The following is a 14732-nucleotide window of genomic DNA, read 5'->3' as shown; positions in this document are numbered from 1 at the left end:
GCCAATGTGGGAATTGTCCTCACCTTAGCCTAATGACATCCACCCAAGGGAGTGAGGTATAGGCTGGGCTAGGATGCAGACAGCAATTGGTCTGAATACTGAGTTACTTGGTTTGGGTTGCACGTTTAGTGGATTCCAGATCCTACAGTATACATTGTGTATATAGTAATCAACAGCATAGACACTTGCTTGGCATAAATAGGGTTGTTAATCCTGCTATTTCACTCCTGGGAATATGAGTAGATAATTCATACCCTATCATAGAAACATTTCCACTCCCAATGTTTATTGCTGCTTTATTCACTATAGGAAAGCATTGGAATCAACCTAGTTGTCTGTCAACAGATCAGATGAATGAATAAAGAAAATGTGTGCGCGTGTGTGTGTGTGTGTGTGTGTGTGTGTGTGTGTGTGTGTGTGTACTATTCAACTCTGAAGGAAAATTAGATCACAAAATTTGCTGGAAAATACATGAACTTAGAATGTATAATAATAAGCAAGGTCACATAATCACAAATAGAAAAAAATACATGTGTCTGGATTCCTCATATGTGAAACCTAGACAATTTTGTGTGTGTGTGTGTGTGTGTGTGTGTAAACAAATGCACATATGGATTCAGTGTAATGTGAAAAACAGAACAGGAAAGAATAAATACTAAGGGATGAGGGAGGACTGAATACACCTAACGAACACAGACACAAAGATACTGCTTTTCTAGTTCTAATAGTGTCTTGGTTAGATTTTCTGTTTCCATGGTTAAGACTCTGACCAAGAGCAACTTAGAGAGAAAAGGGCTTATGGAAGTTTATAGCTTATAGCCCACCATCCAGGGAAGTCAGGTCAGGAACTCAAGGCAGGAACTGATGCAGATGCCATGGAGGAGTGATGATTACTGACTTGCTTTTCCTGGCTTGCTCAGCCTGCATTTTTAAAACTACAACTCAGGACCACCTTCCCAGAAGTGGCATTTCTCCCAGTGGACTAGGCCCCCAAAACAAGTAAGATAAACAGTAGTTTAGCCTCAGGTAACTTGTATCAGGCCTCTTTGCTGACACAGGCTAAGGACAGTCCTCAGAGACCTCAGGGTTGCACAAACCAGCTTGGAAGACACAGGGAAGCAGTGGTTCAAGTAACCCAAGGCACCCTTCTCAGACAGATGGATCATCTGGAGTTCTAAGTAACACCACTTATTTTAGATACTTGCCAGAGAGGACTAGAGAATCCTGGGCTTTGGACTTGTTACTCTGAGAGAATTGTCTGAAATGAATCATATGTAGCTAAGCTCCTTGGATTACTGGGGAAATTATCAGGATGCTAAATTGAAGCAAAGTAAAAAGTAAAAAGCCATTAAGACTAAAGTCATTTGGGTTCCAGAGCACAGTGGTGTCAGGACACACTGAAGACTGGTTTTTAAATACTCCTAAAGCTCTAGAATACCAACTTTACAAGAAAAGAGATTTTATCTAAGTAATTCTCAGACATTTAAACTGTTTGAATATTTGCATAAATAATTACTTTCAGTAACTCCCAGTGGTAGTACTTTCAGTAATATGTTCACATTATTTTCCAGCGGTTGTTGCTAATGAAAGTGAACTGCATTTATGAATATAAATTATTAAGATTAGCCAACTGATACATGGCAGCTAATTTTCAAGATACTCTCTGTAAACACATAAACTTGTATTAAATATTCATATAATCATTGTGATAATTAATCCATAAAGCAATTATAGCTGAAATTAAATTGTCTTATAAATAACCAAATAAAGTAGGACTTTAAAAGCCAGGAAGGTAACACATCAACTTTTACAACTTAACATAGCATCATTTTAACTCTGCTAATCCCAGCTGCACATAGTAAAGCAAAGTCCCCACCTTATTCATAGGTGTATAGCTACGTCATGAGACTGGGAGGGGACCATGGTCCTCTGTAAGAGGATTTTAGAAGAAAGCAAATGATGCCTCCTGGCCAGATGCTGCCTGGCATTCAGTCTTCAGGCTTTGCCTTTCATCCCTGTCTTGGACCAGGTGAAATCAATAGTCCCCTAAATGTCCACTGAAGACATGGCTACAATGTCACAAGGAAAGGATGGGCAGGAGGAGCATCAAGATCCAGTTGTCTCTCTCCAGCCAAGATCCTCTGTGATGAGTCAGATGGCTTAAAGTTCCTGGATGCACTGGGTGGTTCCAGGCTTGATGGGAGGGTCTCAGTGTCCTGACCTTCCTCTGTAGGGAGACTCTAAATAGAAGGGTGGAGAGTATCATGAAATGCTTATCCATTTTGTACAGCTTTGGGTACGTTCCCACTCTCTCCATCTGATGTTCTGCTTGTGGGCCAATCTCTCTGCATGGACTCCTGGCCTCACCCTTCTCTGCTCACTGAAGCTCATATTTTCTTCCTTGTTGCTGGCAAAGAAGTATTTTTATGTTTCTGGATCCTCTGCCCAGAAGCATTTCTGTCTTTCCATAAGTCCTGGTGAGCTTTCTCCAGTGAGACTTCTCTAGGCGAACAGTTGATATTTACAGTACCTTATAAAATTTGGCAATACATTACTATATCAATGTGGTGATGAAGATACTATCTTTGTAGTAGAGGATAGGGGATTTAAAAAGATTATTGTAGCATATATTAGAGATAATTTGGTAAAACAATGAGTTAAATTCAATTCTAATCTGTAAATTAAACTCCATGCTTGGGTCTTTTTCTTCTCCTTCCCCTCCCCCGCCCCCCACTGCAACCTCCTTCTCCAAGTCTCTGGCTCTGGCTTGTCTCCATATCTTTCTGTCTGTGTTTCTCTTTCATCTCCTTCTGTCTTTCATTTTGTCAGATGTATATATAGGAAATGTGCTGTGGGATGTTCTGTATGGCAAATGTGTTGCTAATTAGTCAATAAATAAAACACTGATTGGCCATTGGCTAGGCAGGAAGTGTAGGCAGGACAAGGAGGAGAATAAAGCTGGGAAGTGGAAGGCTGAGTCAGAGAGACACTGCCAGCCACCACGATGAAAAACAGCATGTAAAGATGCCGGTAAACCATGAGCCATGTGGCAAGGTATAGATTAATGGAAATGGATTAATTTAAGCTGTAAGAACAGTTAGCAAGAAGCCTGCCACAGCCATACAGTTTGTAACCAATATAAGTCTCTGTGTTTACTTGGTCGGGTTTGAGTGGCTGTGGGACTGGCAGGTGTCAGAGATTTGTCCTGACTGTGGGCCAGTCAGGAAAACTCAAGCTACAAATGGCGCCCAACATGGGGCAAGAGTTTCCACCTAAAAAACTGAAAAAAAAGATTCTAAAACGGAGCTAAAAACAGCTTCCTAATTGTCTCTCTCAAATGAGCGGCAGCTGCTGGTTTGAGCTACTGGCAGGTTCCTAGCGTGCATGCATGCTCGACCTGCAGTATGGTGGGAATGAGGCCTCTGCAAGTGGCACACTAAGCTGTGTGGAGGATTTAGTCTTTGCTAGTACAAAAAAAAAAGAGGTTTCTGGGCTACACGCTGCTTTGATAGAAGCATAGACCCACTATTTCTGAGAGTTGATGGCTCCCAGAGCTGGCGGAAAACGTATCACTGCCATGTTGGGAAGCTGAAGTGGGCGGAGCCAGCAGCCACAGCGCCAGCGCCGTTTCAGGCTTACAAGGCTACAGTTTAAAGCAATAGGCTCAAGCTAATATAAAAAAATAAGCCACGTAAAGTTGGCTACCACACAGAGAATCTGGATTATGTTCTCTTTGATATTCGTAACTAAAGAAAAACATTTGATTACAAAAGCTGTTGAGTTATGCCAAAATGTATATTTTAAAGGTACCTTGACTTCAAAATTTGGATGTAAGGATATGTTGCTTTGGAAAGGAGGCTCTGCTTTTGTTCCCACAGAAAGCCAGAGGCTATGGATTTGTTCCAGATTAAGATACATCAGGTTTGACCAGCCAAGACCCCCTGAAAGGTCTCCAATGACACCATGGCCCAGATGATCCAACATCCAGAACCGTTTCAAGGCAACTGGCTCAGACGATACACCCTCATGGACTACTCCATAATCCTAAAATATTCTTTGTGTCCCCATAAGATACAGTGCCCCCCTCCAGCAGGAAGTAGTAAGAGAAGCTACGCCCAAATTCCCAAATATACCAAGCTGACTTTGGAGATGTGTAAAGGTTAAAACCTTCCTTTTTAAGAAAAGAAAAGGGGAAATGCTGTGGGATGTTCTGTATGGCAAATGTGTTGCTAATTAGTCAATAAATAAAACACTGATTGGCCATTGGCTAGGCAGGAAGTGTAGGCGGGACAAGGAGGAGAATAAAGCTGGGAAGTGGAAGGCTGAGTCAGAGAGACACTGCCAGCTGCCATGATGACAAACAGCATGTAAAGATGCCGGTAAGCCACAAGTCATGTGGCAAGGTATAAATTAATGGAAATGGATTAATTTAAGCTGTAAGAACAGTTAGCAAGAAGCCTGCCATGGCCATACAGTTTGTAACCAATATAAGTCTCTGTGTTTACTTGGTCGGGTTTGAGTGGCTGTGGGACTGGCGGGTGTCAGAGATTTGCCCTGACTGTGGGCCAGTCAGGAAAACTCAAGCTACAGAAATGTCTACAGATAAGCAAGTTAGTATAGTCACTACCTTTTGATGTATGATAAGAACAGCTAAAATCTACTCTCTTAGCATATTTTCAGTACAAAATACAGTGTTACTAATTCTACACATTAAATCTCTAGACTTATCCACCCTGAGAAAGCTCATACACCTTGTCTCACTCCCTATAATCTAGCTCTAGAGCATATGGCATTTTCCACCCTTCCCTGAGTCCTGGTTAAGGTCACTTTTTATCAAGCACCACTTCCTCAGTAATGCTAAAGACTTTTAACTTACTCCTTTTCACTAAAGAATACTTGACCAAGTAGAATTTAAGAGAAACAAACAAACCACTATAAACAGTAGAGATGTGTCATCTATCAAACATATGTGTAGCTGGAGTTTTCCTGGTCCTGCCTGGCCCATGGTCAGGACAAATCTCTCTCACCCACCAGTCCTGCAGCTGCTCAGACCCAACCAAGTAAACACACAGAGACTTATATTACTTATAAACTGTATGGCCGTGGCAGGCTTCTTGCTATCTAGTTCTTCTATCTTAAATTAACCCATTTCTATTAATCTATACCTTGCCACATGGCTCGTGGCTCACCGGCATCTTTACATGTTCTCATGGCGGTGACTGGCAGCGCCTCTCTGCCTCAGCCTTCCACTTCCCAGAATTCTCTTCTCTCCTTGTCCCGCCTATACTTCCTGCCTAGCTACTGGCCAATCAGTGTTTTATTTATTAGCCAATCAGATCAACACATATAACATACAGAACATCCCACAGCACATATGATGTCTGGAAGTGGGATCAACACTATCAAGCTGAGCTTTGCCTTGGGGAAAAAAAACCAGCTTCATCTGTAAAGAAAAATAAAATCATGATATTTGTAAGAACATAGATGCATGGATGAACCTGGAAAAAAATGTTATGCTATAAGCCAGACATCTTTGCAAATGTCATAATGAAACCTATTACTTGGTACGCTAGCTAAAAATTAAGAATAAAACACCCCAGCCAACTGTGTATATTATATTGTGCCTGATCTTTAGCTTGCACCCTGTCTTGACAAAGAAATTACATATTACTTGTCAACTACTCCTAGTCAAAATTCACATGTGTATCCTTGTACCATGCTCCCAATTTTGTATAAAGTTCCCCAGAGAAGCTGCCAAATTACAGTGCTCATGAGATCCCATACTCCCTCTCTTGAGCTTGCCTTTTCAGACTGTAACACAGGTCTTCCCAGTTCTTTACTGTGTTTCCTCTCTGAGCTTTTTCTATAATGGTAACAGGAACCTACAAACACTGAATAGAGGTCTCTTTCTGTTCTTTTCGTCCCCAGGAAGCTCCAGCCTTCACCATGGGCAACAGGCTCAGAAGACAAGCCCTGTGGGAGTGGAGACCGATGCACCTCAGAATTAGGACTGCAATCTAACCATGCTACTGAAGAGCTCTGAAGACTCGCAGGCTGTCATTAAGATTACATCCAACCTCTCTCTGTGAGTTCGAGGCCAGCCTGGTCTCCAAAGCGAGTTCCAGGAAAGGCGCAAAGCTACACAGAGAAACCCTGTCTCGAAAAACCAAAAAAAAAAAAAAAAAGATTACATCCAACCTCACTTGGTGTTCTCACAGGGACATCTTTGGTGAGGAGAGTGAGCCTCAGAGCTGGCCAGAGGTTCACTTCATGCCTAGCTTCTTAAGTTCAGAAGAAGGCACAGGTATTGTGTTATACCCAGACATTACAGATTCAGAGTATGTGAATTGTAGTATTGCAGTATGCTAAAGCCTGTGGTGACCTCACCCAAATGATCTCTTCTCTCAAACACCTCTTGAATCAATTTTGGGGTGTGAATCATGTTGGGAGTTTAATGTCTAGATGTTTGTGGCTAATTAATAGGTTACTTATGTAAAAACTACTATCATTGGTCACTGACAGTGCTAGCCCATCTTGACATATACGGGTCCCCTTTGGTCCTCTCTGACATGTGTAGTTCTGTGAGGATGCAGGGCTGTCCCTTGGAGAGTACTGAACCTGAAGTGTGAAAGGTACAAGTGCTATCCCTATGAAGGATGAAAAGAGCTATGAGACTATGGGAACAGTGCTCAGGTGCAGGGTGGAATTCTGGTCTCCAGTACATGGTGGACTCAGCTGAGATGGAGAGCTGAGGTTGATCTAGTGCCTGTGCACCAGCAAGGGTTCCCTGGGTGACACCACACTGCTTTGCTAACAGACCATCTTGCCTTTGTGGTGTGCTCTCTAAACTACCTCTGGTCTTTAGAAAGGGCCTATGTCATGGGTAAGCCGAATCAGCACCTTGTCATGGTACTGATTAACCAGTACAGATTCGAAACCTTGCCATGTAGCCCACAGACATATCTGGCTGGTTCTGACAGCTCCCTCTGGACTTCTGAACTAGCTATTTTTTAGAACTGCAGCTATGGAAGCGAATATGATTCTGCATTTTATTTCCCAGATAACGTGCTTTCATGAAGACACTCAGTTCTGTTTGGCTACCTTCACTGCTGGGGTTTTCTAAGAAGCCGTGAGTGAAGCCTGGAGCTCCACATACCCCAGTATCAACTATTTGTGTGCAGGATACTAAGGAGAGAGACCCAGCAGAAGAACTCCAAGGATCCTGCTAGTTAGTCCATAGTCTTCATGCTGATCTGTGCTACTTACCTTAGCCCTGAGGGAGAGACAGAAGTCTCTCTACAACTATAGCTAGAAATGGCGACTGTTAAAGCGATAGTAATTTTGTCTTCTTTGACAAGTTCCTGTATATGTGCTCAAACTAAACTAACAGTGCACTTTTCAGTTTTAAAGCTGCACAATGCCCATTATGTGTAGTAGCAGCCTGAACCACTTAACACACAAATACCCAATGCTTTAAAAATGCCAATTTTAGAATGCAATTGGAAAAAATTGCCATTGTTCATTTGCAAAGAAGTAAGTCAGTAAGCCATTTAACTGGTTATGAAGTAGTAGCCTTAAAAGCTGATTGGAGCCTTGCTTACAATCATTTTCTCTTTGAGAAAACATTTTTGCTTAGTGTCTTCTGAGAATGCTAGTGAACAGCTGGTCATATTTCTGAGCAGGAGATGAAAAGGAAATATATTTGTGTCTCTCTGTGTGGTTGTAACATGGGCATAATAGAGTGGTCTTTCTTACTTTATTTTTTAAAACAGGATTCTATCATGGAGCACAAATTATTTAATGAGACACCTCAAAATGTGACATATTTCATTGGTGGATGGCTTGTCATCAAGTCTTTCTAAGGTTAAGTTTGCACATTTCACATTAGCATTAAATATAATCCTTGGAAGTAGAATAGATTCCAAATTTCAGATGGCAGTGTTTCAAGATCATGATCAGCATCAGGGGGAGCTACATCATGTCACACACTGAACATGGCCTCTGACCAATCCTGTGCTGAAATCTGAATTTGGACACACAAATGACTCACATGGATCTCTGCTTGGAGCTGATTGGAGAGAAAAAGCCAAAGAGAACACTAAAAGAGTACCTGTCTTTGTGTTTTTGCTATCAGTATCCTTCAGTGGCTGCAAACTTTAAAGTAAAGCTTACCAGCTGAGGGCCTATGACACTTTGCTTCTTTGAATTTGCATGCTGCCTTACATTTTGATAGACCACTGGGATTTTTTTTTTTAAGATGAAAATGTCACATAAAAGTGGTGGTGAGTGTTGCTTGGTTTTTGGGTTTTTTTTGTAAATTCTCAAAAAAAAAATGAGAAAATCTGGTCTTCATGGGGCCTCTGAATATAGAATAGGGGCCTTAAGTTGAGTGGTCATCACCTTGCCCACACGAGAAAGCGTGGCTTCCTTACCTTACCCCAACACAAAGAGGGTTTAGTATGCTGGTTAGTTTTATGTCAACTTGATACAAACTAGAGTGATTGGAAAGAAGGGTGCCTCAATTGAGAAAATGCCTCCATAATATCCAGCTATGGTCAAGCCTGTAGGATATTGTCCTAATTAGTAAATGATGTGGGAGGGCCCAGTCCATTGTAGGTGTGGCAACTCCTGGGTTGGTGGTCCTGGCTTCTATAAGAAAGCAGACTGAACAAGTCAAAGGGTACAAGCTAGTAAGCAGCACTCTTCCATGTATCCACTTCCTGACTCCAGGTTCCTGACCTGTTTTAGTTCCTTTCCTAACTTCCTTCAATGATGAACAATGATGTGTAAGTGTAAGCTACAGAAACCTTTTCCTCTCCAAGTTGCTTTGGTCGTGGTGTTTTATCACAGCAATGATAACCCTAACTAAGACATATGGCTTCCTCTTTTCCTACCCACAGGAAAAGCATGGCTTTTCAACTTTTTCCTTCCATGGTGAGGATATGACTTTCCAGCTGGTTTTCTTCTAAAGGGGCCTAGTTATTAGTCAAGTATCCTGTTAACATCATCTGCCTTCCACAGGTAGGTTTGAATTTATTATTTCTGATTCATAGGTGGCTTATTATAATTTACAGAGACAGACTTCATATTGACTTATAAGTTGCCAAGCACCCATCTGTCTGTGTGGGAATAGGAGAGTATGTAATTATACATGGAGTGAAAAGAAGAGAGAGAGACAGAGGCAGACACACACATACAGAGAGGGAGGGAAGGAGGGAGAGAGAGAGAGAGAGAGAGAGAGAGAGAGAGAGAGAGAGAGAGAGATTTGAATAGACTGGCCCAGTCTATCACCACTGTTCTAGGGTACCTGATCTTGTCAATACCATTCTCATAACACTGTCTGAACCTCTCAATGAGTAGATCACACATGTTACCATCTCAATTTCTTCACAAGGAAGCTAGAGTGGAGGGATGGTCTGGTTTATTCTTGCTTGGGGTTAGCATTGCAGGATGATGGCTTTGACTTCAAATCCACAGTGATAACCCTGTGGTCTGTCCATGGTCACACAGGCTCTTCCAGTACTTTTCAGATTGACAGAGTGCAGTTTGTCCACCACTAACCTAAGAATACAAGGTGCAAAAAAATGCCACATGTAAATTTTCTTTATCTTCACTTAAGAATAGAATTGAACTTGTCACTATTTGATTCAGAGTAGCTGTCTGGGGGTCATTGTTTGTAGCTGTTGATGTTGACAGCTTAACTGATATCAACATTTTTCTGTCAAGAAAATGAAGTAAGGTGAACTCTTTTTCTTTTTTCAAATTACAACAGCATCTGAGGAAATTGGTTTTATGTAATTGCGAATTGTAGACACTGCATGTTATGTTGGGAGTTTAATGAAAAACCTCAGGAAAGATGCATTTGACCTTCATTTTAACTGTAACTACTCTCCTGCTTGTTGAAATAGGAAAATGTCTTGGAGAATCCAGTTCCAGTGAAGTAAACAGATCTCAACATGATTTTCATGGGTACCTTCCTAGTCCTCAGGATGACTCAGGACCCCTAAACTGCCAGTCCGAGGTGTTGTGGCAGGATAGAAAGCCCCACCCTACTGGGCCCCCAGCATTCATTTGCTACTCCAACTCCAGAGCATCCTCTTTACTAAACCCTTGGGTCATTCACTGGAAAATAAAACAGAAAGCCATTTCAAAAGTCAACCAGCATACTGAACAGTTAAAACTCAACATGTGTCTGAGTAGAAAAGCAAATAAAGACACTCTAAGGTTACACTCAGGGTGAGGGTCAGCCTAGAGGTTGTTGGGGCAAGACTGCCTAAAAAGAGGAGATGTTATCCTGAGGATGTGACATGGCCAGCATCTGCTGAGGTGTCAGCACAAGTGATGGAGAAGGACATAGAGCATGCAGATGTGACAAGACCAAAAGGAACAGAAGAGCCAGAACAGGGAGGCTGCACCAGAAGAGGACTGTGGCTGTTCAACACACAAAGGCATTGTGTCATCTTTCCTCCTTCTAGAACATTCCAATAAAAGAAATTTTATATAGTCATCTAAAAATGTGCTAGTATTCAGAAGAAACACCTTTGTCAGGCCTTGTTTATAGGCATGGTGGCAACACATCTTCAGACTATTTACAGGGATGAGTGGTTATTTGATTATCTTTCCTAGGGTGAACTAAAGAAATGTCTCATCACCCCAGATAGAGAGTGAATAGAGAGACCAGAGCAAGATTTCTATCCAAGTCCAACTTGGTGAGCCAGTGAGTTATTTTGGAGTTACTTATAGGATTGTGGACACTTCTCAGGTATCTGCAGCACATGGAAGTACTACCAAGCAACTGTTTGCTTCTATATAACCCACAAAAGGAATGGGGACTGTTGAGGATCTCACAAGTATCTCCTGACACACATGAGACTCCCTTCCAGGAGGGAATGTTGGCTCCTATGGGTCCTCACAGGAGAACATTCAAGATGGAGATGATTGTGCCTGACCCCAGGAAACAGCTAAACTACAGTGGCCTAATTAAAGAGATGCCTGTTTATTCATCTCATTCATGGTTATTCACCTCATGTCATAGTGACAAGGTTTCGCTTGACTGACCTCCTGTGAGTCTTCTGGAACAGCTATTCACATTAGCATGGCCCCTGAAAGGCCTTCATGGGAAGAACCCTCACCTTTTTGTGGACCACCTTCCTCCGAGTAAACACCCCACACCCCTCATCCATCCCAGTTGAGTGCCCCCCCACTGACTGAGTGGCCCTCACTGCTTCCCCAAACTCTGGCAGCACAAAGATCACATTGTCACAGCTGATGAAGAGGATGTTTATACAGAAGTCAAATTAGAGTAAGCTTGTACTCTGAACCCCAAGACAGCCTACAGGAAGAGTGCTACTTCTAAAGTGAGGATGTAGGGCACTGAAGTCTTCCACTGTACCTGTGGGCCCGGGCCCTGCAGTGCCACAGTTGACTCCAGTTCCTTTCTAGAGACTTGTTTCTGGAGGGAGTGGTGGGAGGGTTAACATACCTTGAGACATCGGACTCATGCTGTGGGCAAATCAGACCATTGCGTTTGAATTTGTGCACCTTGTTCTTGATAGTCCCTCCTGCTAGATAAGCATTTGACCCATTGTCCATTGGAAAGAAGGGATTATGAACACATATGAAGGAAGAAGAGATACGGAAGAAGGAAGGGGGAACTCTGGAAGTATGCTATGCTGTAGTTTACCAGGGAGAGGCATTCTATACCTCTGAATTCTGCATAGTTCACCAATTATTTATAGAAACCTCAGGATGCCGACATTTGTCACCATTTCCAGACAAGGCACCCTCCTTAGAACTTCATCCTTAGTGTTGTGAGAATATGGCTAAATGGAAACCCCTTTCCACTGAAAGCCTGGACAGAGGGTGAGGGAGGCTTCTGGGGAATGCTTTCATTTCCTGAAGACGTTGTGAGTAAATGGGGTATGGGCAGCAGAGTCATACTGTTCTGGGATACTGATTTTGCAGCAAATTCTTTGGTGCGGGGAACATTTGCTATACACAAGGAGAACTGAGTAGTTAGTTGTTACATTTTTTTTCCACAGTGAAGCACTGAGCCCAAGTCCTCCTGCTCAGGGGTGGTTTGGCAGCCTTTAAAATGCTACCCGTTTCTGACTCAGACATTCCCTTTCATGATACTCTTATTCACTGTATTACCAGGAAAACATCTGCACTGCCTGGGCGGGGAGCTGGGTTGAAATTACATTCTAGAAGAAAGGACATGATATACTCTCTGTAGGAAGTGTCACGAAAGAACTGGGGGATAGTGGTGATAGGAACAAGTGAAAGTTTGTGATTGTCCTCATCTGTTTATCTGTGTATCAAGAGCTAGCAGGCCTCAGAGCACAGCAGAGGTTTCTGTCTGATAGAACTTGCTGAGCTTCTGCATCTGCATCCTGCTTGCTGCTATCTCAGCTGACTTCCTCTGCTCGCTGCTCAGGCTGCATGCAGGTGAGACAGACTGCTGCCAGCATTGGTTTGTGAAAACATCTACATATTTCAGTCTCTCTGGAATATTGAAAATTGCAGGGATTCAGGGAAAAGAGCACCACAGGCAGAGATGAGAGCCAGCAGAGACAAGGGAGGGCTCAATGAAGGCAGGGCACTATTAGGACACCAGAGGGGAGATGCCAGACTGCCATGGCCTTGGAACCATGGAAATGTCTCTAGAACTCAAGTACCATAAGTATAATTACATTCTACATCTGCTCGTTAGTTTCAAGAAAGGGAAGAGGTTCACCCTTCAAAGTGTTCTATAAGCAATCTCTCTCCATTTCTGAGGATGGAGCACACATGACTCAATCATTTCCCATAGTTTCCACTTCCTCACTCTAGCCCACTGAACATTAGAACCCAACATCTGAGCTGTAGGAAAATATAGAAGAGAAATCCACAGAAGCCTACCAGAAGAGCCAGCTCCCATGAAAAGGCAGAGTAAGGAAATCCCCTTGCATTGCCCCATATAAGAAAAAGGCTGGGAAAGAATCTGTTATTACTGATTAGAATCTGAATATGCCCCCCTAAAACTTATACATTAGACCTTAAATCATAATGCAATTATGTCATTATGTCTGGATTGGGGCAACCACAAAAGCTCATGTGTTTAAGGCGTGGTATGTAGTGGGTAGAAAAAAAACTTTAGAAAAGTAGGACCTACTTGGAGGAAGTAGGTCACTGGGGGAGGCTTGGAAGATGATATTTTGTAACTGGTCCCTTCCTTTCTGCATTTCTGCTTCCTGGTCACCATGATGTGAGCCCACATGGTCTGTGGTATGCCACCCACTCTTACCACAGACCTAGACTCTCCAGCTGTAATCTATGAGACAAGTCTTCTCTCTTGATTTTCTCAAGTACTTTGTCATAGTAACAAAAGGATGACTAATACAGAAGGTAAGGCCTCATTAGACCACAATGGCAGAGCCTCTTACAGAAGAGCTAGCCCTTAACACCTTTATGCCTTTTAGTCATGTGAGAGCAAAGCACCTAGGCACCATCTTGGAAACAGTCTGTCTACGGTGTTTAATATAGCAGCGTATAGAAGCTAAGGCATTGCCCATTCCACCTGCACACTATGCTCCATTAGTCATCTCAAGTTTCCTTCCAGAAATGTCCTGATGTGTAGATGCTCCAGTGCCTGAGTTACAGGTAAAAGCCAATGGCACCATTGAAACTATCTGTGGCAATACTATCTGTAGTGATATATTGTGTACCCAAGAAAATTCCATGGGGATCAGAGGACAGAGCCAGCCACTAGATTAGACATAGCGGCCAGATAGTGGTGGCACACACCCTTAATCCTATCACTCAGGAGGCAGAGATCCGTCTGGATCTCTGTGACTTCAAGGCTACACTGGGAACAGAGCCAGGCAGTGGTGGCACACACCTTTAATCCCAGCACTTGAGATCTCATGCCTTTGCTTGGGAAGCATACTCACCTTTAATCCCAGGAAGTGATGTTTGGGCAGAGAAAGGTATGTAAGGCATGAGAAAACAGGAACTCACCCTCTTTAGACTGAGGATTTCGTAGAGGTAATAACCTGTGGCTGGCTTGTTCTGCTTCTCTGATCTTTCAGATTTCACCCCAATATCTGGCTCTGGATTTTTTGTTATAAGACCTTTTAAGATTCGTGTTACAACTATCCTCTGCAGGAGTCCTCAGCTGACCTTGCACTGGTGGTTTTGAGGCTGGATTCATGGGGTGATGACTGAAGGGTGTGCTAAAGGGGAAAGTATGTGAGCATATGTAGAAGGATACAGGCACATGCATATCTACTCAATGTAAAATTTCTGGAAAATGACTTTTCTTTTTTGACATATACACCTACAAAGGAAATGTATTTTGTATGAGAAAAATCTATGACATTTAAATCCAAGGATAAAGTGTAAGAGTATAATTTCGTAAAATCCCATAGCCAGAGGAAGCTCTGAGTCTAACGAAGAGAGAACCCTGGGCCACAGGATGAGTTCATTGGCTGAGCAAAGATGTAGCCAGTCTATTTGTAGTTGCATGGAGATTTAAAAAACCCATAGTTCCATTATAGCATGAACATTTGACTTAGAAAAAAGCAACAGCTTCATCGCTGTACCATGTGTGCTATTAATTTAAATTGCTTAAATGCATTTCTCATGCATTAGTAATAAAGCTAGACTAAATTACAATCCTTAATTTTTTGCTGATGTTTTTATTGCACTATGATATATGGAAATTTGCAGATCACTGAGAGTTTTAATTCATC

The sequence above is a fragment of the Peromyscus californicus genome, unplaced genomic scaffold, assembly GCF_007827085.1.
Source record: "Peromyscus californicus insignis strain IS unplaced genomic scaffold, ASM782708v3 Scaffold_1__1_contigs__length_55948999, whole genome shotgun sequence".
NCBI lineage: Eukaryota > Metazoa > Chordata > Mammalia > Rodentia > Cricetidae > Peromyscus > Peromyscus californicus.
Note: the sequence above shows the minus strand (reverse complement) of the source record.